General features: G+C 44.7%; 1 protein-coding gene across 3 annotated transcripts in view; it reads left to right on the top strand.

The window, feature by feature from the left end:
* LOC121284238 (CRACD-like protein) overlaps positions 1 to 23,368 on the top strand; it is a 197,060-nt gene that overhangs the window by 11,130 nt on the left and 162,562 nt on the right. The window contains exon 1 of one of the 3 annotated variants that reach the window (XM_041199548.1): positions 8,706 to 8,866. The exons of the other annotated variants lie outside the window; for them this stretch is intronic. The gene's annotated coding sequence lies outside the window, so the exon portion shown is untranslated. Of the gene's footprint in view, positions 1 to 8,705; positions 8,867 to 23,368 lie in introns of those variants that run through there. 3 annotated transcript variants of the gene reach the window in all.

The raw sequence follows: 23,368 nt of genomic DNA, 5'->3' as shown, positions 1-23,368 counted from the left end.
TTGGGTGATCACTGCCTCACTTGGGAAGACTGTGCGGTTCTTGCTTCCTTTGCATGTTCTTTTCTAACCATGGTGTATCTAGCTGTATTTCTCTACTGCCCCTGTTGTAGGTCACAAGATGGTTTCTGCACTTTTGTACCGGGTGTTTAGTATTACCAGTTGGTGTGACATGGCAAACTCCAGATCTTGGCTCCTTCTCCATTTGCTTCTCCAAAACTGTGCCCACCATGGATAACCTCATACCCCGCTCTCTCCCCACATGTCCATTTAGGTTGCCTGCCACCACTGCATGGTATTGTTTGAATTCTGTTGTCCAGCTGTTCCCAGGATTCTCCTTTCTCCTCTGCTCCACGGTGCATAATAACCAGCTACATTCCACATTTCACCCTCGATTTGTAGCTTTACGTAATTAATTCTGTCACTGATTCTATCTACTGGCAGCACCTTGTCCTTCATTTCCACACTTAGTACTATTCCATTACTTCTCCCATCCTGTCCATGATAGTAAAGTTTATACCCACGACCAATTTCTCTTGCTTTGCTGCCCTTCCACTTTGTTTCCTGGAGACCCATGATTTGTGTCCTTTTCTCACCATCGGGCCAGTTACTTCACAGTTTCTCCCTGTCAAACTGCCAACGTATAAATTTGCTATTTTGGGTTTGGTTATCTTTTCACCTTTTCTCTTTAGCCATCTTTGTCCATTTGATGGTAACCCTTGCCCATTCCTTATAGGGTTCGGGCAGGGACCCTAAGCATTCTTGCAGGGTAAACTCTAAACATGGGTGCCATTTCCATTCATATCAACCATCATTTGAATTTGGCGGGTGGTCTTACAGCCAGATGCCCTTCCTGTTGCGAATCCTTCTCATTTATCTGGGCTTGGGACCGGCACTAATACAATGGGGGAGAGGGTGGTGTAGTGGTAATGTCACTGGACTAGTAATCCAGAGGCCCAGGCATATGCTCTGGGGCATGGATTCAAATTGCATGATGGTGGTTAGTGGAACTTAAATTAAATAAATCTAAATAGTCTCAGTAGTGACAATTATCATCAGTTGTTGTAAAAACCCATCTGGTTCACTGACATCCTTTAGGGAAGGAAATCTGCCATCCTTACCTGGTATGGCCTACATGTAACTCCAGACACACAGTGATGTGGTTGACTCTTAAACTGCTCTTTGAAATGCCCTAACTAGTCACTCAGTTCAATGGCAATTAGGGATGGGCAACAAATGCTGGCCTCGCCAATAACACCCACATCCCATGAAAGAATAAATTTTTAAAAAGACATACTGACTTGCCTGCACTGGTAGCAGTGTTGGAAAATCCTGCCTATGCTGTCTGTTAATGCCCCTCTGAAGCGCCTAAGGATGCCTGTTACACATTAAAATTGCTGTTTAAATGCAAGTTATTGTTGTTTCTTGTTGTTCTTAAGAGAAACTGTGAAAGAGACCTGTGAGGATTAGTTATCATTATGAATGAGTCACTTGACACTGGGGAGTTATCAGATGATTGGAATCAAAATAATGCGGCGCTCATAATAAAAAAATGATGAAATGGACATGAGCAACAACATTACAGACGTGTTAGTCATCCATTCTGTGTAAACTTGATTATCTGTTCAATTAGAATCCAGTAGACAGTACCAACATGGATTCAGAAGGGAAAATTCTTTCTGACCAATTCCTTTGAGGAATTCCAAATGATCAGTGGAAAGTCCTATAAATTAGAAGCACTAAGTTCCCAAAAGTCTATTAGTGAAACTTAAAACTGCCTGGTTGTTAGCAGAAGCCAATAAGTCCTCATTAGTGGCATTAGGTCAGTTGGACAAGGTGAATAGAGCGGTGCCTCAGGACTTGATGTAGGGACCGGTACTGGTTTTTAATTTTTCACAAAGTACCCCTAGATTCAGAAACTTGCTGTGGTCAAATTTGCTGATGGGAATGGAAATAGAGGAAGCAGAAAATACAGAATAAGTTGTACAAAATGTGGCAGGGCAACGGCAGATGAAATGTATTGCACTCAGATGTAAAGTTACCTGCATAGGAAGGAAAGATATGTGACAGGGCATTTCTGAGGGTTTTAAAATAACTAAGGGTGAAGTTGGAATAGATGTAAGAGCCTTGAGTTCAATATGAAATATTTCCAATCAAAACGAACAGCAATGAATTTTAAAAAAATGTTGAACTACAGCCAAAAGTGTAAAATATAAATCATATATAATCAAATTGTGCTGAGTTTTGAAACAAAAACAGAAAATACCAGAAAAACTCAGCAGGCCTAACAGCATCTGTGCAGAGAAAGACAGAGTTGACGTTTCGAGTTGATATGACTCTTCTTCAGAGCGCAGCAATTGTGCTGTGCTTTGGTCTGACTACAGCTTAATGTGTGTGACTAGCTGCTAGCACACACAGGTGATACTCAAGTGCTAGAAGGAAGTGTGTAGAGAAGTGTCTTGAGGTTGTTCCCCTGAGCAAAGGCTAAGGGCTATCAGCTGATTATGAAACAATGTACACAGTAACAGCTGAATAAATCAAAGGTTTACCAAGTAATAGTAGGGGAAACTAGTGCTTAAAGATGGACTACTAGTAAAGGATTCTTGTCTAGTGATTCCTACATTAATGCTCTCTGCAAAATTGTGCAAGGTATAATGCCAACGTGTAAAGACAAACAGGTAATGATTTAAGCAAAGTATACGGTGGCCAGGTTTGAGCAATCCTTTTAAACAAATAACTGGGAACCGTCCCAGCTGTGCAAACAAGATTAAAAACAACACCAAACACACAATTCCTTCTGTTCTGCCAAGCATCTTTTGGTGGAAGGTCATAATTGAGCAGTTTGAATTGAAAGCAGATACATAACTGCTGAGTGTAGAGTGCTTGACATGATAAATAGAAATTGTTCTTGTAGCCAGCCTACAACAATGACACAGGAAAATTCCATATTTGCTTTGTCATAGACACCTGACCAAGCGATGATGTCAGATGGTGGACCATAATCCTCAGTGGAAGAATTTGTCAAGTTGCAGATAGATTATGGGCGGAATTGTCCCAAATTCGCATTGGGTGCGATGGCGGGCAGAAAAAATAACATTTTACCCGTTGACTGCAATGGTGGCTTCTCGCGCCCTATCATCCCAATCCCACTGCGTTAATTATGCATTCCTGGGAAACGCACTGTTTTAATAGCGGGCAGGATCTGTTCCGCCCACCACACCATCACCTCGCCGCTTCATCACGCCGTGTGCCACATTTAAAGTGCAGCTACTCACACACCTCTCAGTGCTGCCGGCCCAGGACTACTGTAAAGAAGACATGGCCCCGAAAGGCAAAAAGACTGCAGCCCCCAGGTTTAGTGATGCATCCCTCGAGCACCTTTTGTACGCTGCGGAGGTCCACCTTTATGTCCTCTACCCCTGCTCTGGCTGCAGGAGGAGCAGCAACGTTACCACTCTGGCTTGGTAGGCGATTTGGCATTGAACATCACTGCCAATGCTGCACAGAAGAGATTGGCCATCCATTGCAGATAATGAGTAATCTCATCCATGCCGCCAGGGTAAGTCAACAATCTCATCACTCTAAACTCACACACTCAAGCCCATCTCACATTCACAGGCATCTCTCTCACTGCCAGCTCAAGGGACATTACCACTCACTTTCTCACACAGACCCTCGCATGTCCATCTGGCCTCATCTCCTCTGGAGACTGCCTGCTTACCCTTCACCATCTTTAGGTCACTTGCACAGATCAACATGTGCCCCACACACACCCTGGGATACCACCCCCCCCACCACCCCCCCCAGCCTTCCTTAGTACAGCCCTTGCCCTGCAGACTCTTCCTTTGCCTAAGGCCATTTTCCCCCCTTCCCCAAGCAAGCCCTGGCCCTACAGATGTTGAAAAGCCACCCCTGCCTTATGGCTGGTCTGGTAGGTAGAGCTGCCCGTGAGCCCCCTAAAAGTGACTTGGTGCTGTCTACGAAGCCTGGCGCTGATGACCACGAGTGCTGCCTGAAGCAAGGTAGGCAAATAAACAGTGAAATCCCAAGTAAAGTGCAGCCCGCCAAGTGCATGCCTTATATATGCTGTTGTGGAGCACGTTGGCATGCAATCACACCAACGTGTTCGACGATCCAGCATGGGGGGATGATTCTAGCAGGCTGGGCTTGTAATGATATGCAAATATATTATAATGGGGTTCCTGACATCCTGTGGGAAATGTGGCCTGCCATTGATCGGCTGAGCGAACGAATGCAAACAGGTTTTACATCATGAAACTGATTTTTGGCCTTCTTGCCATATTGTCCGCTCATCGCTGCGTATACCTGACACCAGTAGGCATGGACAATTCCACCTTATGTCTTTAATCAACTTCTAAGGAGTCTTAAATACTAACAAAGCAATGGGGAAAGGTGCCATATTTCCATTTTGCTATGGAACTTACTGAAATAAATAGCAATTTCCAGATTTAGCTCATGCAGAAAGAGCAGGAATGTGGGATTATCTAGTGGCGTGAGCAATACCTTGCTTATTGCACCTGACCAGACCTATTTTTGCTTATTCATTCATTCACTCACAGGATCTGTGCACTACTGGCAACATCAGCATTTATTGCCCATCCCTAATTGCCCTTGAGAAGGTGTTGTCAGACCACCTGCACGACACTGAGTAGCTTGCTAGGCCATTTCAGTGGGCAGCTAAGAGTGAACCACATTGATGTTGGTTTGGAGTCACATGCAGGCCAGACCAGATAAAGATGGCAGATTTCCTTCCCTAAAGAACATTAGTGAATCAGATAAAAGCAAAAAACTGTGGATGCTGGAAATCCAAAACAAAAACAAAAATACGTGGAAAAACTCAGCAGGTCTGACAGCATCTACGGAGATGAGCACAGTTAACGTTTCGAGTCCGAATGAGCCTTCAACAGAACTAAGTAAAAATAGAAGTGAGGTGAAATATAAGCTGGTTTAAGAGGTGGGGGTGGTGGTGGGACAAGAAGAGCTGGATAGAGGGCCAGTGATAGGTGGAGATAACCAAAAGATGTCACAGACAAAAGGATAAAGAGGTGTTGAAGGTGGTGATATTATCTAAAGGAATGTGCTAGTTCAGGGTAGAAAGCAGGACGAGCAAGGTACAGATAGCCCTCGTGGTGGTTGGGTGGAGGAATGGGATCGAAATAGGCTAAAAGGTAGAGATAAAATAATACACTTAAAAATAATGGAAGTTGGTGGGAAAAGAAAAATCTATATAAATTATTGGAAAAAACAAAAAGGGGGGGGGAAAATTGGAAAGGGGGTGGGGATGGAGGAGAGAGTTCATGATCTAAAATTGTTGAACTCAATATTCATTCCAGAAGGCTGTGAAGTGCCTAGTCGGAAGATGAGGTGCTGTTCCTCCAGTTTGCATTGAGCTTCACTGGAACAATGCAGCAAACCAAGGACAGACATGAGAGCAGGGTGAAGTGTTGAAATGGCAAGCAACAGGGATGTCTGGGTAATGCTTGCAGACAGACCAAAGGTGTTCTGCAAAGCGGTCACACAGTCTGCATTTGGTCTCTCCAATGTAAAGGAAACCGCGTTGGGAGCAACGAATGCACCAGTCCTACTCTGGCCCCCTCCCACAACTCTTTCTCCGGTACATCGATGATTACTTCGGTGCTGCTTCATGCTCTTGTCTGGACCTGGAAAAATTAATTAGTTTTGCTTCCAATTTCCACCCCTCCATCATTTTCACATGGTCCACCTCTGACACTTCCCTTCCCTTCCTTGACCTCTCTGTCTCAATTTCTGGTGATAGACTGTCCACCAATATCCATTACAAGCCTACCAACTCCCACAGCTACCTCGACTACAGCTCCTCACACCCCACTTCCTGTAAGAACTCCATCCCATTATCTCAGTTCCTTCGACCCCGTCGCATCTGTTCTGATGATGCTACTTTCAAAAACAGTTCCTCTGACATATCCTCCTTCTTCCTTAACTGAGGTTTTCCACCCACAGTGGTTGACAGGGTCCTCAACCGTGTTCAGCCCATCTCCTGCGCATCCACCCTCACACCTTCCTCTCCCTCCCAGAAACATGATAGGGACCCCCCATCCTCACTTATCACCCCACCAGCCTCCGCATTCAAAGGATCATCCTCCGCCATTTCTGCCAACTCCAGCATGATGCCACCACCAAACACATCTTCCCTTCACCCCTCCGGCGGCATTTCGCAGGGATCGTTCCCTCCGGGACACCCTGGTCCACTCCTCCATCACCCCCTACACCTCAACCGCCTCCCATGGCACTTTCCCATGCAACCGCAGAAGGTGTAACACCTGCCCCTTTACTTCCCCTCTCCCCACTGTCCAAGGGCCCAAACACTCCTTTCAAATGAAGCAGCATTTCACTTGCATTTCCCTCAACTTAGTCTACTGCATTAGTTGCTCCCAATGCGGTTTCCTCTACATTGGAGAGACCAAACGTAGACTGGGTGACCGCTTTGCAGAACATCTTTAGTCTGTCCGCAAGCATTACTCAGACCTCCCTGTCGCTTGCCATTTCAACACTCCACCCTGCTCTCATGGCCACATGTCCGTACTTGGCTTGCTGCATTGTTCCAGTGAAGCTCAATGCAAACTGGAGGAGCAGCACCTCACCTTCCGACTAGGCACTTTACAGCCTTCCGGGCTGAATATCGAGTTCAGCAATCTTAGATCATGAACTCTCTCCTCCAACCCCTCCCCCTTTCTGATTTTCCCCCTCCTGTTTGTTTTTTCCAATAATTTATATAGATTTTTCTTTTCCCACCAACTTCCATTATTTTTAAGTGCATTTCCATCCATTGTTTTATCTCTACCTTTTAGCCTATTTCGATCCTTTCCCCCCACCCCACCACCACTAAGGCTCTCTGTACCTTGCTTGTCCTGTTTTCTACCCCTAATTAGCACATTCCTTTAGATAATATCACCACCTTCAACACCTCTTTATCCTTTTGTCTGTGACATCTTTTGGTTATCTCCACCTATCATTGGCCCTCTATCTTGTCCCCCGTTCCCCCCCCCCCCCCCCCCCCCCCCCCGCCGCCCGCCCGAGCCCAGTTAAACCAGCTTATGTTTCACCTCGCTTCTATTTTTACTTAGTTCTGTTGAAGGGTCATTCGGACTCGAAACTTTAACTTCACTCCTCTCTATTAGTGAATCAGATTTGGTTTTTACAACAAATCAATGGTTATGTTGTCAAAGTTACCAATACTGCATTTTTTTTAAAGTTCCAGACTATTTTTATTTTAATTAACTGATTTTAAATTCTCCAGCTGCCATGATGGGATTTGAACTCATATCTCTAGATCATTAATCTAATAACATAAAACCGCTTTGCTACAGTCTGCTTGGAGCCATAGCTGTCACAGTACTGTTGACATGAGCATAATGCTATCTATATCAGGGAGTCCAGAAATGCAATTACAGAAGTAGAAAATGCTTTCCTAAAAGTAAAATTAAGATGTTCAATCAGTCACTTGTTCAACATAGGAATACCGTAGGGTCAGGATTCTGGCTTTATAAACACTCTCTGTACTAAATTCATGGTGTAAATATTCCAACATCAGCCTATTTGTTGGCTCAGCGGTTTAGTGTATCTGCTCAGTCTTCTGGATATCAGCAGGAGATAGGTGTGGACACTTGCTTACCTATAGTGAGCTCTTGCTCATCCAGGTGAAATGAAGAGATGAACAAAGCACACGCCACAAGCTCAAGTAATATTGGCAGAGACCTGGGAGTAGGCCTCTTGAAACAACAATTTATTAAAGAATACTTGATAGAATATGATTCTCCAACTTTAAAGCAATAGGCTTGACCTAGAGTCTAACTCTAAGATTTCAAGCAATTAAGTAACATCATTTTCAGAAATATGTTATTTTCATTTGGCAGCAGGCATGAATCACTCATAATTCTTAAACATAATAACAAGCCATCATTTATACCACACCCTTACATCAATTACTCTTTAACCTTTCCACCTGGAACTTGTGTTTGAAACTTCCCTCAGAAACCTTTATTGCCTACAGTGCCTTTACAATTCCAATTTCTTATATTTTAGCCCTCCCTGTTTTATCAGCTGACTGTTGCTGTTGGGGCATGTCTTTCGTTGAATGCTGTTAATATCCTTCCTAGGAGAAAGTGAATCATAATGCCTGGGAGAGGCAGATCATTAGTGGAGGCATTTCAGATATACATGAGCACACTTAAGTTCAAGGAGCAGGCAGCTGGAAGGCATTTCACGTTGAATCATAGAAGGCTACAGGACAGATGGAGGCCATTTGGCCCATCATGCCTGTGTCAGCTCTTTGAAAGAACATCCGGTTGGTCTCACTCCCCTGCTTTTTCCCCATAGCCCTGCAAATTTCCCCCCTTTATGTCCCTTTGAAAGTTATTATTGAATCTTTTCAAGCAGGACATCCCAGATCGTCATAACATGGCAATGACTAATGGCAAACATACTGCGCCAGTGTCAGCAGCCCCTGCTTAGATGAAAGGCAGGACCTACACTGGCTGCAGTATCTTAAAGGATCAAAGTGCCAATGACCTCCAGCTTATCTCCATCTTATCAACCTCTCTGGGTGCTGCATACCCATTCTTAGCTCGTTTCTTCTTCCTCCACAGATCCAGCATAGCAATAGGGGCTGAAGAAGAGGAAGGTGATGGTAAAGATGAGGCAGAAGAAACTAAATATTTCTCAGCCGACAATTATCATGACAGTGACAATGAAGATTCTGCCCTGTCTGCTTACATTGTTCTGACCTTTTGCTTTTATCCTGCTGTCACTCATTCATCCCCTGTATCGCTTAACAGCTCAAGACACTTTCATTCGTTATTTCAGTGTTGAGGTAAGGGTAGCTTTGCAGTGGAATTGAAAAACTAGAACTGGAGATAATAAAATTAACCATTTTTAATGGCTTTGTTATATTATTAAAATGCAAGCAAATAAGCCAAAATAAATAATAATGCTAAAGAATATTTTCACATTTTCAGTTGATTTCTACTGATGAAATCTACTGAGAGACTCGACAACAATTTTCTGCTGTGAGTTTTATTTCCTAAATGTGTCAATATTTTATATTGCATACATAAATATGTGCACACAAGAAAAGCTTGATTGTGAAAAGTGTACAAGTCAATTAATGCAGTGCAGAAGACTGCTCTGAGGATAGACTGAGAGCATCCTGGTCAATAATCACACCGTTCCTCATGTACGGTGTAACTACACCTATCTTATTTCACATAATTTTAAAAAATGTATATTAATATAGGACAGCTGAAACGATAGAATATCATTTGCGTTTCTTTTAGCAGTTGTTGCAAATAAACTTTTAACAATCCTGCTGGATTTATGTTTTGTGATGAGCTTTGGGCCTTTTTTGAATGGGGATTGTAGGACTTAAGGACCCAACAGGATATAATTTATTTCAGTAAGAGCTGAACTAATTACTGTTCTCCAAAACACAGCACTCCATACAAATCAATAAAACTAATACTTTCCAAGTAGGAATCAATAGTTTAAGTACATATTTGAAAAGTGATTGCCAACTTAATAGAGTATTACAACGTGGCTTTTTTTATTCTTTCATGAGATGTGCGCATCACTGGCCCAGCCAGCATTCATTGCCCATCCTAGGCAGTTGAGAAGGTGGTGGCGCCTTCCTGAACCACGGGGCAGTCCATCTGGTGTAGGTACACCCACAGTGCTGTTAGGGAGGGAGTTCCAGGATTTTGACCCAGTGACAGTGAAAGAACGGCAATATAGTTCCAAGTCAGAATGGTGTTTGGCTTGGAGGCGAATTTGCCTGGAGCATGCATCTGCTGTCCAGGTGGTAGAGGTCAAAGGAGCCTTGGTGAGTTGGGGCCCGAAAAATCTGCACTAATGTTTCTGTCCATTCTTTAGTTTGCTCCCCATACTGCTTCTCATTCCTTTTCTTCAACCAATTAATGCCCTTTTAAAACTATTTATGGACTCTGCTTCAATGATGGTTTGTAGAGTGAATGTCACACTTTAACAGTGCTCTGTATTAAGACTTCTTTTTAATCTTCCCTTTGACATTTTTGTGGCTCTATCTATAGTTTCTAATGATATTCATTTATCAGACTTTCTCTCGTTAGTCCTTTGATGTTTTCCCTTTTGCAGCCACGATTCCCCAGATCTGGTGTTCTTTCTGATATAATTATTTCAGCCATTGGAAATTCATTGGCAATGATTTGTAATTTTTTTGCCGCAATGTTGTGAACTCAAAGCTTTTAAGAACAAATTGAGCACCAGGTAATCTGTGTGTACCTGTGTATAAAACGCTTGCATCTTTTGCATGTATGTCACACTTCAGGTGTCACAAGTAAAAATGTAAAAAGTTTAAAAGAGGAAGGAAGGAAATCAGGCATCTCCTGCTGCTTTTTCTGATCTTGATAACCTGTCTTATCAGGGAGGCTACAGATTTACAAGCAAAAAGCACACTCACCATTGCTCTTTCAACACTAGAAATGTGTTTGTCTGAGGTGGGTGGTGGTGGGTTATAAAATTGTAAAGAAAATGACATAATATGCTAATTACTTGCTCACTAAATTGGGATAATTTGGAGTGTATCCTACATGGCTCCATTTTACACTGTAAGAAATTTACAAATAAGCCATCAGGAGTTGATGCAGACTCGATGGTCCGAAGGGCCTCTTCTGCAGTGTGTGATTCTGTGATTCTGTGAAGTGTGCATTGTCAAATTTTATATTTATTCTGAATGACTCTGTTTCCCAATGCTTGTATGTTACCACTTTGTGCTGGGAATTGAGATTCTGCTCGTGGTGAGGAGTCATGGTGGTGGTAAATTCAGGGTGGTGAATTCAGAGTGGTGAATTTTCAGGGTGGTGAATTCTGGTTGGAAGAGTGCAAACCATGATTCTCTGACCTGCACTCGTGGGGATCAGTGCTGGCAATTTCAACTCTCAAATTTATTGTCAAATCTGAACAAAAGCTTGCACTTTGTATATATTGCTGCAGCACTAATAATACAAACATCAGTCTGTGGCTTCATTGCATTTGGTTAGACTCTCAATTTGGTATTCAGGCATAAAACTGGTGTTTTGTTGTGATCTTTGCGTAGAGCTTTGTGTGATACTTGGGGCAGACTTTTCAACTGATAGAATCTGCCAAAAAGGTGGGACTATTAGCAGGTGGGGAATCCATTACAGATTCAGCGAGCTTTGCTGAAGCTCTTTTAACTCAGCCATGGTATTAGCACCCCAGCTCCGGGTTTCCTGGCCAACCAGGGAGGGTGGGCAGAAAGACTTGCCAGATCTGTCAGAGGAAGGATTTCTAATTAAAGGGACCCTGGCATAGAGAGGGGGCCCCCTCCTGTGACAGACACCTTGATGGCCATTGGTAACACCTGCTCACCTGTACCACTGGGAAGGTGGTCTTATTCCAGCAGGCTGCAGATGTCAGCAATGACCTGACATCAAAACCTGAGCCTCCTGAAGCACTGGTATTCAGACATGTTGAGAGAGCTAATCCATTATTTCTAGATCCTGTGTTGGGGGTATAAGTCTCCTTTGGGGTGCAGTATTTAATCAAGGTGACAGGGGTCTTGCCTACCAGGGGGAGATTCAGTGAGAGCCCTGCATCGCCCCCTTAGGGGAAGGCCCACTGAATTAATTGCAAAACAATCCTTTCCCCTAGGGTTAAGGATATTAGGGGTGGAATTCCTGCCCCCAAGAGCAATCAGAGAAAAATTCTGAAGGAGAGAATCTGTTTCCACTTGGAGAGGCAAGGTTTGATCAGGGATAGTCAGTATGGCTTTGTCAGAGGGAGGTCATGCCTAAAAAATTTGATTGAATTTTTTGAGGAAGTGACCAGGTGTGTAAATGAGGGTAGTGCAGTTGGTGTAGTTTATATGGATTTCAGCAAAGCCTTTGACAAGGTCCCACATGGGAGACTTATAAAGAAGGCAAATGCACATGGGATACAGGGTAATTTGATAAGGTGGATTCAAAATTAGCTTAGTTGTAGGAAACAGAGGGTGATGACAGAAGGCTGCTTTAGTGACTGGAAGCCAATGTCCAGTGGTGTACCACAGGGATCTGTGCTTGGTCCCCTATTATTCATCATTTATATAAGCGACATAGATGACTATGTGGGGGGTAGGATTAGTAAGTTTGCGGATGATACAAAGATTGGCTGGGTGGTTAACAGTGACATTGAGTGTCTTGGGCTACAGGGAGATATAGACGGGATGGTCAAATGGGCAGATAAGTGGCAGATGGAATTTAACCCTGAAAAGTGCGAGGTGATACACTTTGGAAGGAGTAATTTGACAAGGAAGTATTCAATGAACGGCATGACACTAAGAAGTTCTGAGGAACAAAGGGACCTTGGTGTGTGTGTGTCCATAGATCTCTGAAGGCGGAGGGGCATGTTAGTGGGGTGGTGAAAAAGGCATATGGGACACTTGCCTTTATCAATCGAGGCATAGATTACAAAAGTAGGGAGGTCATGTTGGAGTTGTTTAGAACCTTGGTGAGGCCACAGCTAGAGTAATGTGTGCAGTTCTGGTCGCCACATTATAGGAAGGATGTGATTGCACTGGAGTGGGTGCAGAGGAGATTCACTAGGATGTTGCCTGGGATGAAACATTTAAGTTATGAAGAGAGGTTGGATAGACTTGGGTTGTTTTCGTTGGAGCAGAGAAGACTGAGGGGTGACCTGATCGAGGTGTACAAGATTATGAGGGGCATGGACAGGATGGATAGGAAACAGCTGTTCCCCTTAGTTGAAGGGTCAGTCACAAGGGGGCATAAGTTCAAGGTGAGGGGCAGGAGGTTTAGAGAGGATGTAAGGAAAATCTTTTTTACCCAGAGGGTGGTGACGGTCTGGGATGCACTGCCTGGGAGGGTGGTGGAGGCGGGTTGCCTCACATCCTTTAAAAAGTACCTGGATGAGCACTTGGCACGTCATAACATTCAAGGCTATGGGCCAAGTGCTGGTAAATGGGATTAGGTAGATAGGTCAGGTGTTTCTCACGTATCGGTGCAGACTCGATGGGCCAAAGGGCCTCTCCTGCACTGTGTGATTCTGTGAGGCTGGCAGCTGTCCATTTTAAGGTCGTGTCAGGGCCAGCCGTAGTGGTGGTAACTGCCGGGCAATTCACCCACCAGAGGCCTAGGATCAGCGAGCGACCCAGGTGAGTGAGGGTGGGATGTGGGGGGAGATATAGATGGGATGATCAAATGGGCAGATAAGTGACAGATGGAATTTAACCCTGAAAAGTGTGAGATGATACACTTTGGAAGGAGTAATTTGACAATGAAGTATTCAATGAACGGCATGACACTAAGAAGTTCTGAGGAACAAAGGGACCTTGGCTTGTGTGTCCATGTATCTCTGAAGGAGGAGGGGCATGTTAGTGGTGTGGTGAAAAAGGCATATGGGACACTTGCCTTTATCAATCGAGGCATAGATTACAAAAGTAGGGAGGTCATGTTGGAGTTGTATAGAACCTTGGTGAGGCCACAGCTAGAGTACTGTGTGCAGTTCTGGTCGCCACATTATAGGAAGGGATTAGCAGGAAGGGCAGACAGGTGGCTCTCAGTGGCCCCCCCCCCCCCCCCCTTCCCAATGCCAGGTCCTTCAATCAGGCACTGAGTGGGACACCCCGAGCACTGCCCCCCCTCCCACCCCCATCCCGCTACCTACTCACCTGGCAGCCTGAAACATCCCAGACAGCGTTTACCCTCCGGACTTCCTGCCAGTTGAATTGTCAGTTGAATAGCAGCGGCGATGGGTTGAGGCCTTTCAATGGGCATTTGAGGGTATCAATTGGTGGCGAGGTGAGAAGGCTGGCCACAACCCTTCCCGCCCCACATTTACTCAGGGCAGAGGCAGAGTTCCCACCTGGCACCTTGCTGCCTCAGGAGAAGGCACTAAGTTCCCCCCGGGTGTGGGACTCCCCTCTGCTCATCCCCTTTGCCCTGTGGAGCAGCGTATGGCTGAGAAGGCAACTTGTGCTGCTGCTGCTCCTCCTCTTGCTCTTCATCAGAGGTGGGAGGTAGAGCTGCACAAGCTGTTCTCACACTGTGGTGAAGACTACAAGAAGGGAGGTGCAGCCGAAGGTGAATGAAGTGACCTCCAAGAAATTGCCAATCCCCTGTCTGGCACAGAAAGTACTCTCTGAGAAGGAGTATCGAGAGCAGCAGCCCCTCAGGTGGCTAAAGCTTCAGTTTCATTGATCAAAGGCATCTCAGCCTGTCAGCTTCCCTGAAGAAGCTCTCCCCATTGTACATAAGCCTCAATGACCCCACTGACTGGTACAGCCAGAATCCTTAGTTCTTCATTACCTACCAGATTATTTAAATGAGTTATCCGATGACTCCAAAGGAAGATGTCGGGATCCTGGCCCATTGTCACTTACAGGGAATTTAGCTCCTTGCATGCACTCAAACCTGCCTCTCTTTGCCTGGGAAAATCACACCCACAGCTCCCCACCAACAACCCCCCACCGACTCCCCCCCGCCCCCACAACTCCCCCACCCCTCCCCTGACCAACTCCCTCTCCAACTCTTAGTGTTGTCACTTGTTACCAACTCCTTTTTCTTAATGACATTTTCTTGCTTTGAAATTAAGGCCCCAGTTTGAAAAGGGGTGTGCAAGCAGTGTGCATGGGCCGTCGAGCAGACTGCACACTGGAGTGCCTGGGGCCCTGGAGGCTCTGCTGGTCACGATGGCAGGGCCTCGTTCCAGTAAAAGTTCCCAGCCTCCCAGCTGACCCTTGGCCAGTTTGAGTCCCTGGCCAGTGAGTGGGAGCAGGAATGTTGGGTTAAGAGGGTACAGCTTGGAGCCTGTGAGAACGGCCTCATCAGTCAGTGGAAGCAAAGGCCAGTTATCATGGGAGTGGGGGAGGGGCAGGGAGGATAGTGGGCAGGCTATCCACAAAGGCAGGGCAGGAGGCTCTAGTTGGGGTGGGCCTAGAACGCCTTGTGGAGCAGTATAAGCCAGCTCCCTGTCTTTTTGCCTGCAGTAATTAGAAATAAATCTAATTATCAGTGTAAAGCAGTGCTCTGCAATAACAAAAGGCTTGTCTCATGCTAATTCACAAACTGTGCTAGTGTGACATTGCTACCACTTGTCTTTTTGCCTTTAACCACCACAACCGTGAGGTTCAAAGCCATTTTATAATGCAGGCCTGTGCCTAAGTACAGGAAATTAGACACATTTTATTTTAAAAGCATTAAACCATTGTAACCACACACTGAACTGAAATATGCAGGGGATAAATTTTACACGGGTCATAAGGAGAAAAGAACCAAGCAGGATATAAAATAGCCTGGCGATTCCCTGTCATTCTCCTTGGCTAGTGTCCAAGAACAATCTTGCTTCACACAAACCTGTACTTAAGGCCCAACATACAAATGTAAGGCTCCACCCTGTTTCAGATAAGTGGAGAATACCATTAAACTTTTTAATTTACGTATTTGGTTGTCGACCAAAATCATTGTGCAGTTGTTCCAAGAGGAGCTTATCTTCCCAACTCTGGAAAAATAGTCAGTAAAAAATAAAGATTAAGGTTGCTTGGTTACGGTTACAGCATGAGCCAGTTCCCTGCAAGGTTCATCCTGAGCTGCAAGGCTTTAGAGATATTATGAGATGTGACTGGTTTCAGTAATTTAGGATCTTACTTGTCCACAGATGGTATACACTCTCTGTTGCAATGGTCCTAGAATGTGAAAGAATGGGGTGTTTTAGAAAATCAAATGAGCTTTTCTTTCAATCATTATTACCTGAATGATTTTTTGTGGATTAAGTGTCTTCAGTTTAGGCACTAATATACTTACAAAAAAGAAACTTTCCTTCAGACTTGCAAAACCCTCCATATTTCAAATTTTGCATCCCATCATTTGTACAACAGCTTGTGCATTTGTACATGCTGGCCAGGATTTTCCCGTTGGCGATTTGGGGGCGGGGCCCGCTCACTGACGGGGAAATTGACGCGGGATGATGTCAGGAGGAACCCCCGATGTCATCCTGGTCCATTTAAATTTTCAGGAAGGCAGGCAGACAGCAAAATCAGCTGTCCGCCCGCCGACCTGTCAATGGCCAATTAAGGCCATTGACAGGCTAATTAAGATAATTAAAGACCCTGCCCGTCCAAGTTTAAGGCTGGCGGGCTGGCCAGGAGTCCCAGCGGGCACCAGATTATTCACGAAACTTCATCCACTGGCAGGATGAGATTTCATGTCCGTTTTTAAAGTTTCATAAAGTTAATGTGTTTCTTATTACATGTCCCATCTCGTGTGACATTGTCACATGAGGGGGACATGTTAATAATTTTAATATTTTTCTATTTTTGGTGTTTTTTTTACCTGTCAGTAATCTCCCTGAGACAGCACTTTGTCTCAGGGAGCAGTGCACTCTTTCGCATGCATGCATGAAAGACAGCACTTTGACAGATGGGGAATCCCTCCCCCCCGAGCACAGGAAGTGCATAGTGCTTCCTGTTGGGCAGGCCACTGGGCGCCCACTCAAAATGGCGGTGGGCCCCGTTTCGGTGGCGGGGGTCGGCTGTCCGCCCGCCACTGAGCCAGTGGGGCCCGCATGCCCACCAAGGGCAAAATTCTGCTCACTGAATCACTTCTTATTGAAATGACCTGGCACGATAATAAGTGTGAGGTTCACATTTAAGAGAAATCAAACAGGAAAGACAGATCATCTACCAGTTCTTCATGAATGGGGCTTCCCCAACACTGGTGAAGAAAACCTATTGTACTGTTCCCTGATAGGTCACTGGGCTCAGTGCAGTTCTGAACCAGTTAGAACTAGCTTCAGTTGTGGGCTATGCTGGGAGACTACCTAAAATGGGTGTTACCCCCTTGCAAATGTTACCTAGGGGTCTATGTGGAAGGAACCCTCCATAAGAATTGTTAGGCGTTGTGGTAATTATGGTTTTATTTAATGTATAGTATACCTTTTAAGAAGGATGTTATAAAGGAAGATCACATGATCTTATGTAACCAATCGAGGGGTAGTGCGGGCTACCTCTGTAGTCAGTAGTCTGAGTGAGTAAGCAGAAGTATGGAGACAGGGTTTGAGTTGAAAGCACACAACTGTAGCTGCTGAGTATCTTTGTAAATAAACAGAATGTGCTCCACCTAAGAACTGTCTGCTGTTCAACTCTGCCTATTGTACCGACTCGGCCATCCCACAACAAACGTGCAACCCGGATCACTAAGTCCCAACAAACTGGTGACCAGGATCCAGCAGGGATTTTTCAGCGGCTCCTGCCTGCCACTGACTAAAGGTAAGCTTAAAAACATTTCTCTTTCTAGGGAGCCAGGAGCAGCAGGCATGCTCCCTCGAAACTAAGTCCCTAACTCCTCCTATTTACACATGGTCACTTGACTTCTGCCGGCTTTGGTGTGCTGTTCTCCTTCCAGTGCTTAGACCTCTTTGCAGAGCCAATCTTTGTGCGTGCACCACACAACAATAACCTTATAGAACTTTGGAATGGCTAGACTGGAATGTGCCCTCTGAACAGCCCAGGCATCTGAAGCACAAATTATATCCTCACAAATGACCCTGGGAGTTGTGTGGGCCTCGCTGTGTTGGCACTCAGGTTCTGTTTGTAGTTGCCACGACTACTTGGCAGGACTTGAGTAGACCGTCTTAGTTTCGTACGCGCCTTCCTTCCGTTCTGCCTCCCTCTTCACGTAACATGAGCAAAATGCTGCGGATCCTGTACATGCTCAGCAGACCAGACAGCATCTGTGGTGAGGGAAAGAGTTAACGTTTCAGGTTCATGGCCTTTGATTAGAGTCCACAGAATCAGAACACAAAAGCAAAGTAGAAACAGAAAATGCTAGAAATGCTCAGCAGAGATGCTGCCAGACCTGCTGAGTGTTTCCATAATTTTCTGTTTTTACCTCAGAATCAGAATCAGAATGCTCTTCACGTAAGGGTGGCATGGATGATTGGCATGAAGTAAATTAATTGTGGGAATTGTTGGGGGGTGGGGGGAGGTGCCTGACACTGACCAAAATGATTCTGCGTTGTTAGCTGAAGACCAAATGCACAACGAGCGGTAAGTCTTTCTGTCCATGTAGGCGATATATAATTCATGTAGCATCATGGATAGGAACCAGGATGACAGCAGTTCAATCACTGACATCTTGTACTTGAAAGCCAGTGGAGCAATGGAAATATGAAACTCTCTTTTGTGGCTGCTGCTCAGTGCTGAAAGTTTAAAAGCTGTTGGCCCTTATAAATCTTGAATTATGTACATACACCACCCCAACCCCACCCCTTTCAGCTCCTTCTGTTTCTGCACCTTCCCTTCTGAATTATATTCTTTATTTTATATTGCCTCTCCTCTTTCTTGCTACCAAATGTATCACTTCACACTTCTCCGCATTAAATTCCATCTGCCATATGTCTGCCCATGCCACCAGCCTGTCAATGTCCTCTTGAGGTCTATCACCATCCTCCTCACAGTTCACAATACTTCCAAATGTTTTGGCATCTGTGAATTTTGAAGTTGTGCCCTGCATGCCCAATAATAGGTCATTAATATAGAAAAGCAGTCCCAGGGAAACCCCACTGTATACTACCTTCCCATCCACAAAACAACTGTTCACCACTAGAGGAGCACTGACTGCAATCCTTATTGTACTGAACATTATGCTTCAATCCCGAGGAGCATTCTGTCCAACATCCATTAATGGATGAGCAGAAACTTCCTCCAATCAAATAATGAGAAGACTGAAGCCATTGTTTTCATTCTCTGCTCCAAATTCTGTTCACTAGCGACCAACGGCATCCCTCTCCCTGCCTGGCAACAGTCTGAGGCTAAGCCAGTCTGTTTGCAACCTTGGTGTCATATTTGACCCAAGGTGAGCTTCCAAACACATTTGCGTGTTTCTAAGACCACTTTATTTCCACCTCTGTAACACTGCCTCAGCTCCAATGCTGCTGAAACCTTCATTCATGTCTTTGTTACCTCTTGATTTGACTATTCCAAAGTGCTCCTGGATAATCTGCCACCTTCTACCCAAGTAAACTTGAAGTTATCCAAACTTCTGTGGCCCATGTCTTATTTCAAACCCAGTCCCGTTCCCCTATCACCCCTGTGTTTGCTCTGTGCTTGCTCCTGGTTGAGCAACATCTTGATTTTTAAAATTCTCACCCAGTTTCCAAATCCCTCCATGGCCTGTCTCCTCTTTATTTCTGTAATCTCCTCCAGCCCCACAACCCTCCAAGTGCTCATCTAATTCTGCCTCTTGAGCATCCCCAGTTTCGATCGTTCTGTTATTTGTGTCCAAGCCTTCAGTTGCCTAGGCCTTAAAATCTCTCATTCCCTCCCTACAACTCTTCACCTTTCCATTTTGCTTCTCTCTTTTAACACACACTCTTTAAAACCACCTCTTTCACAATGACAGAATATTTACAGTGCAGAAGGAGGCCATTCAGCTCATCAAGTCTGCACTGGCTTTCTGAAAGAGCATTCCACCCAGTTCCACTCCCCTGCCTTATCCTTGTAGTCTTGCTCATTCTTTCTTTTCAGGTAGCAATCCAATTCCCTTTTGAATACCTTGATCAAACCTGCCTCCACCACCCTTTCAGGAAGTTTGTTCCAGACTCCAACAACCCTCTGGGTGAAATTTATTTTCCTCACATCACATTTACTCACCTTGCCAATTATTTTGAATCTGTGCCCTCTAGATCTTGCTGCTCTCTTGAGTGGAACAGTTTCTCACTATTTACCCTGTCCATATCCCTCAGGATCTTGAATACCTCTATCAAGTCTCCTCTCAGCCTTCTTTTCTCCAAGAAAAACAGTTCAAACTTCTCCAGTCTATCCTCATAGCTACAGTTCTTATCCCTGGAATCATTCTTCTGAATCTCCTCTGTACTCTCTCCAATGCCTTCACATTCTTCCTCAAGTATGGCGCCTAGAACTGGATGCAGTACTCCAGATGAGGCCTAACTAGTGCCTTATACAAGTTAAACATGATTTCCTTACTCTTGTACTCAATGCCCTTATTCATAAAGCCTTAAGATACTATATGCTTTATTAACTGCTCTCTCAACATGCCCTGCCATCTTCAATGGCTTATGTACATATACACCGAGGTCCCTCTGTTCCTGCACCTCCTTTAGAGTTTCTCCCTTTATTTTATACTGTCTGACCATATTCTTCCTGCCAAAATGGATCAGCTCACATTTCTCTGCATTGAACTTCATCTGCCACTTGTCTGCCCAATCTACCAACATGTCTATGTCCTTTTGCAGTTCAAGACTATCCTCATCACAGTTGACAACATTTCTAATCTTTGTATCATCTGCAAATTTTGAAATCATGCCCTATCCACCACAGTTTAGGAAATTAATATACATCTGGAAGAGCAAGGGTCCCAACACTGATCCCTGGGGAATTCCATTACAAAATTTCCTCCAATCTGAAAAACAACCATTTATCACTTTTCTCTGTTTCCTGTCAGTCACTTAGCCAAGTGCCTACTTTCCATTTTATTCCATGAGCTAGAATCTTGCTCATAAGTCTGTTGTGTGGCACTATTATCAAATGTCTTTTGAAAATCTACATACATCATATCAACAACGTTTCCCTTATCAACCTTCTCTGTTACGCTCTCAAAAAACTCCAAGTTAGTTAAACATGATTTTCCCTCAATGAATCCATGCTGGCTGTTGTTAATTATTTTGCATTTGTCTAAGTGACTATTGATTTTATCCCAAACTACAGTTTCCAGAAGCTCCCCTGCTACTGAGGTCAAACTGACTGGTCTGTAGTTGCCAGCTTTATCCTTGCACCCGTTTTTGAATGAGAGTGTAATGTTCGCAATTCTCTTGTCCTCTAACACTTCCCCTGTGTCTAAGGAAGACTCCAAGATTATCACTAGTGCCTCTGCAATTTCCACTCTCACTTCCCTCGGTACCCTTGGCTGCATCTCATCTGGTCCTCGTAGTTTATCTGTTTTAAGTAAAGATAGCCTTTCCAAAACCTCCTTCTTCTCAATTATAGATTCTCCTAGTGTACCAGTTACCTCCTCTCTCTTCTTGGCCTGGATAACAGCATCTTCCTTTGTAAAGACAGGTGCAGGTACTCGTTCACTATTTTTCCACTATTTCTCCAGCCTCCACATGCAAGTTCCACTTTTTTTGTCCCTAATTGGCCCTTATCTTTTACCACCCTTTTATTATTTACATGCTTATAGAAGACATTGGGATTCCCTTTTATGTTCGCTGCCAGTCTCTTTTCATGCTCTCTTCTTACTTTTCGTATTGGCTTCTTCACTTCCCCTCTGGTCCTGACTATTCAGCCTGACTCTCCATTGTATTTTCTACCCGGCATCTGTTGTACGCGCACTTCTTCATTTTCAGCTTCACCCCTATCTCTCTCGTCATCCAGGGCGCTCTGGATTTATTTGGTCTACCTTTCCCCTTCAAGGGAATATACCTTGACATTTCCTGCAATACCTTTTCTTTGAAGGTGGCCCATTGTTCAGCCACTGTCTTTTCTGCAAACATTAGATTCCAACTCACTCGGCCCAGATGCATTCTCATCCTATCAAAGTTGGCTTTCCTTCAATTAATTATCCCTGCTCTCGATTGTTCCTTGTCATTTTCCATGACAAATGATCACTGTTCCCTAGGGGGTCTCCCACTGATATTTGATCCACTTGGGCCAACTCATTCCCCAGAACCAGATCCAAAAGTGCATGTCCTCCTGTTGGACTGGAAAAAAACTGCTGCAGAAAATTATCTTGAACATGTTCCAGTAACTCTTGCCCCCTTGTCCCTTTGTACTATTCCTATCCCAGGATAATTGAAGTCCCCCAATATGATTATAATTCTTACATCTCTTTGTAATTTCTTTGGAAATTTGTTTCTCCACATCCCTTCCACTAGTTGGTGGTCTATATACTACACCAATCAATGTTATTGCCACTTTTTCATTCCTTATCTCTAGCCAGAGAGATTCCATTCTTGACCCCTCTGGAACATCCTCTCTCCAGTACTATAATGCCATCTTTAATCAATATTGCCATTCCACACCAACCGCCCTCTCCCTTCCCTGTCTCTCCTAAACACCTTATACCCAGGAATATTTAATGGCCAGTCCTGCCCTTCTTTGAGCCAGGTCTCTGTTATAGCAATAATATCATAATTCCATTTGTCAACCTGTGCCTGCAGTTCACCAATCTTATTAACTACACTACATTCACATACATGCACATTAGCCCTGATTTAGGCTTTTTTACTTTCCCTCTTATTCTGACCCCATCTAATAACATACTGTTAACTATTCTAATTCTATCTACCTTGATGCTGCTCTCTGATATATCCTCAGTATCAGTTGATACTTCACTACTTCCCACCACTGGTTTTTCTCCTTTCTACTCTGATTTTCCCCTTAGGTTCCCATCCCCCTGCCAATCTAGCTTAAACCCTCCCCTACAGGACTAGCAAACCTCCCCATGAGGACATGCATCCCAGTCCTGTTAAGGTGTAACCCATCCTTCTTGTACAGGTCCCACCTGCCCCAGAACCGGTCCCAATGCCTCAGAAATCTAAAGTCCTCCCTCCTACTCCATTTTTCCAACCACGTGTTGAACTGTTCACTTTTCCTATCTGTTGCTCACAAGCACGTGGCACTGGGATTAATCCCGGTCTTGAGGTCCTGCTTTTTAATTTTCTTCCTAACTCCCTAAAATTTGCTTTCAGGGCCTCATCCCTTTTCCTATGTCATTTGTCCCAATGTGGACCACGACCTCTGGCTGCTCACCCTCCCCCCAAAAGAATGTCCTACAGCTGCTCTGTGACATCCTTGACCTTGGCACGAGGGAAGCAACAGACCATCCTGGAGTCACGTCTACGGCCGCAGAAACACCTGTCTGCTCCCCTAACTATGGAATCCCCTACTACTATAGCACTTCCACTCTTCCTCCTCCCCTCCTGTGCAACTGAGCCACCTGTGGTGCCACGAACTTGGCTCTTGCTACTGTCCTCTGAGGAACTATCTCCCTCACCAGTTTCCAAAATGGAAAAGTGGTTAGAGAGCAAGATAGCCTCAAGGGATTCCTACACTTCTTGCCTGTTTCTCTTAAATAATCTGGCAGTCACCTATTCCCTCTCTGCCAGTGTACTTCTTAGCTGCGGAGTGACCACCTCTCTAAATGTGCTATCCACGTAATCCTCAGCCTTGCAGATGCACCACAGTGACTCCAGCTGCCGCTTGAGCTCCGCAACTCAGAGTTCAAGTTTCTGCAGCTGGTGACACTTCCTGCAGGTGCAGTCATTGAGGGCACTTTGTGCCTGCACAACTCCCACATCCCACAGGATG

The sequence above is a fragment of the Carcharodon carcharias genome, chromosome 11 (genome assembly GCF_017639515.1).
Source record: "Carcharodon carcharias isolate sCarCar2 chromosome 11, sCarCar2.pri, whole genome shotgun sequence".
Classification (NCBI taxonomy): Eukaryota; Metazoa; Chordata; class Chondrichthyes; order Lamniformes; family Lamnidae; genus Carcharodon; species Carcharodon carcharias.
Note: the sequence above shows the minus strand (reverse complement) of the source record. Positions and strands in the feature narration are given on the sequence as shown.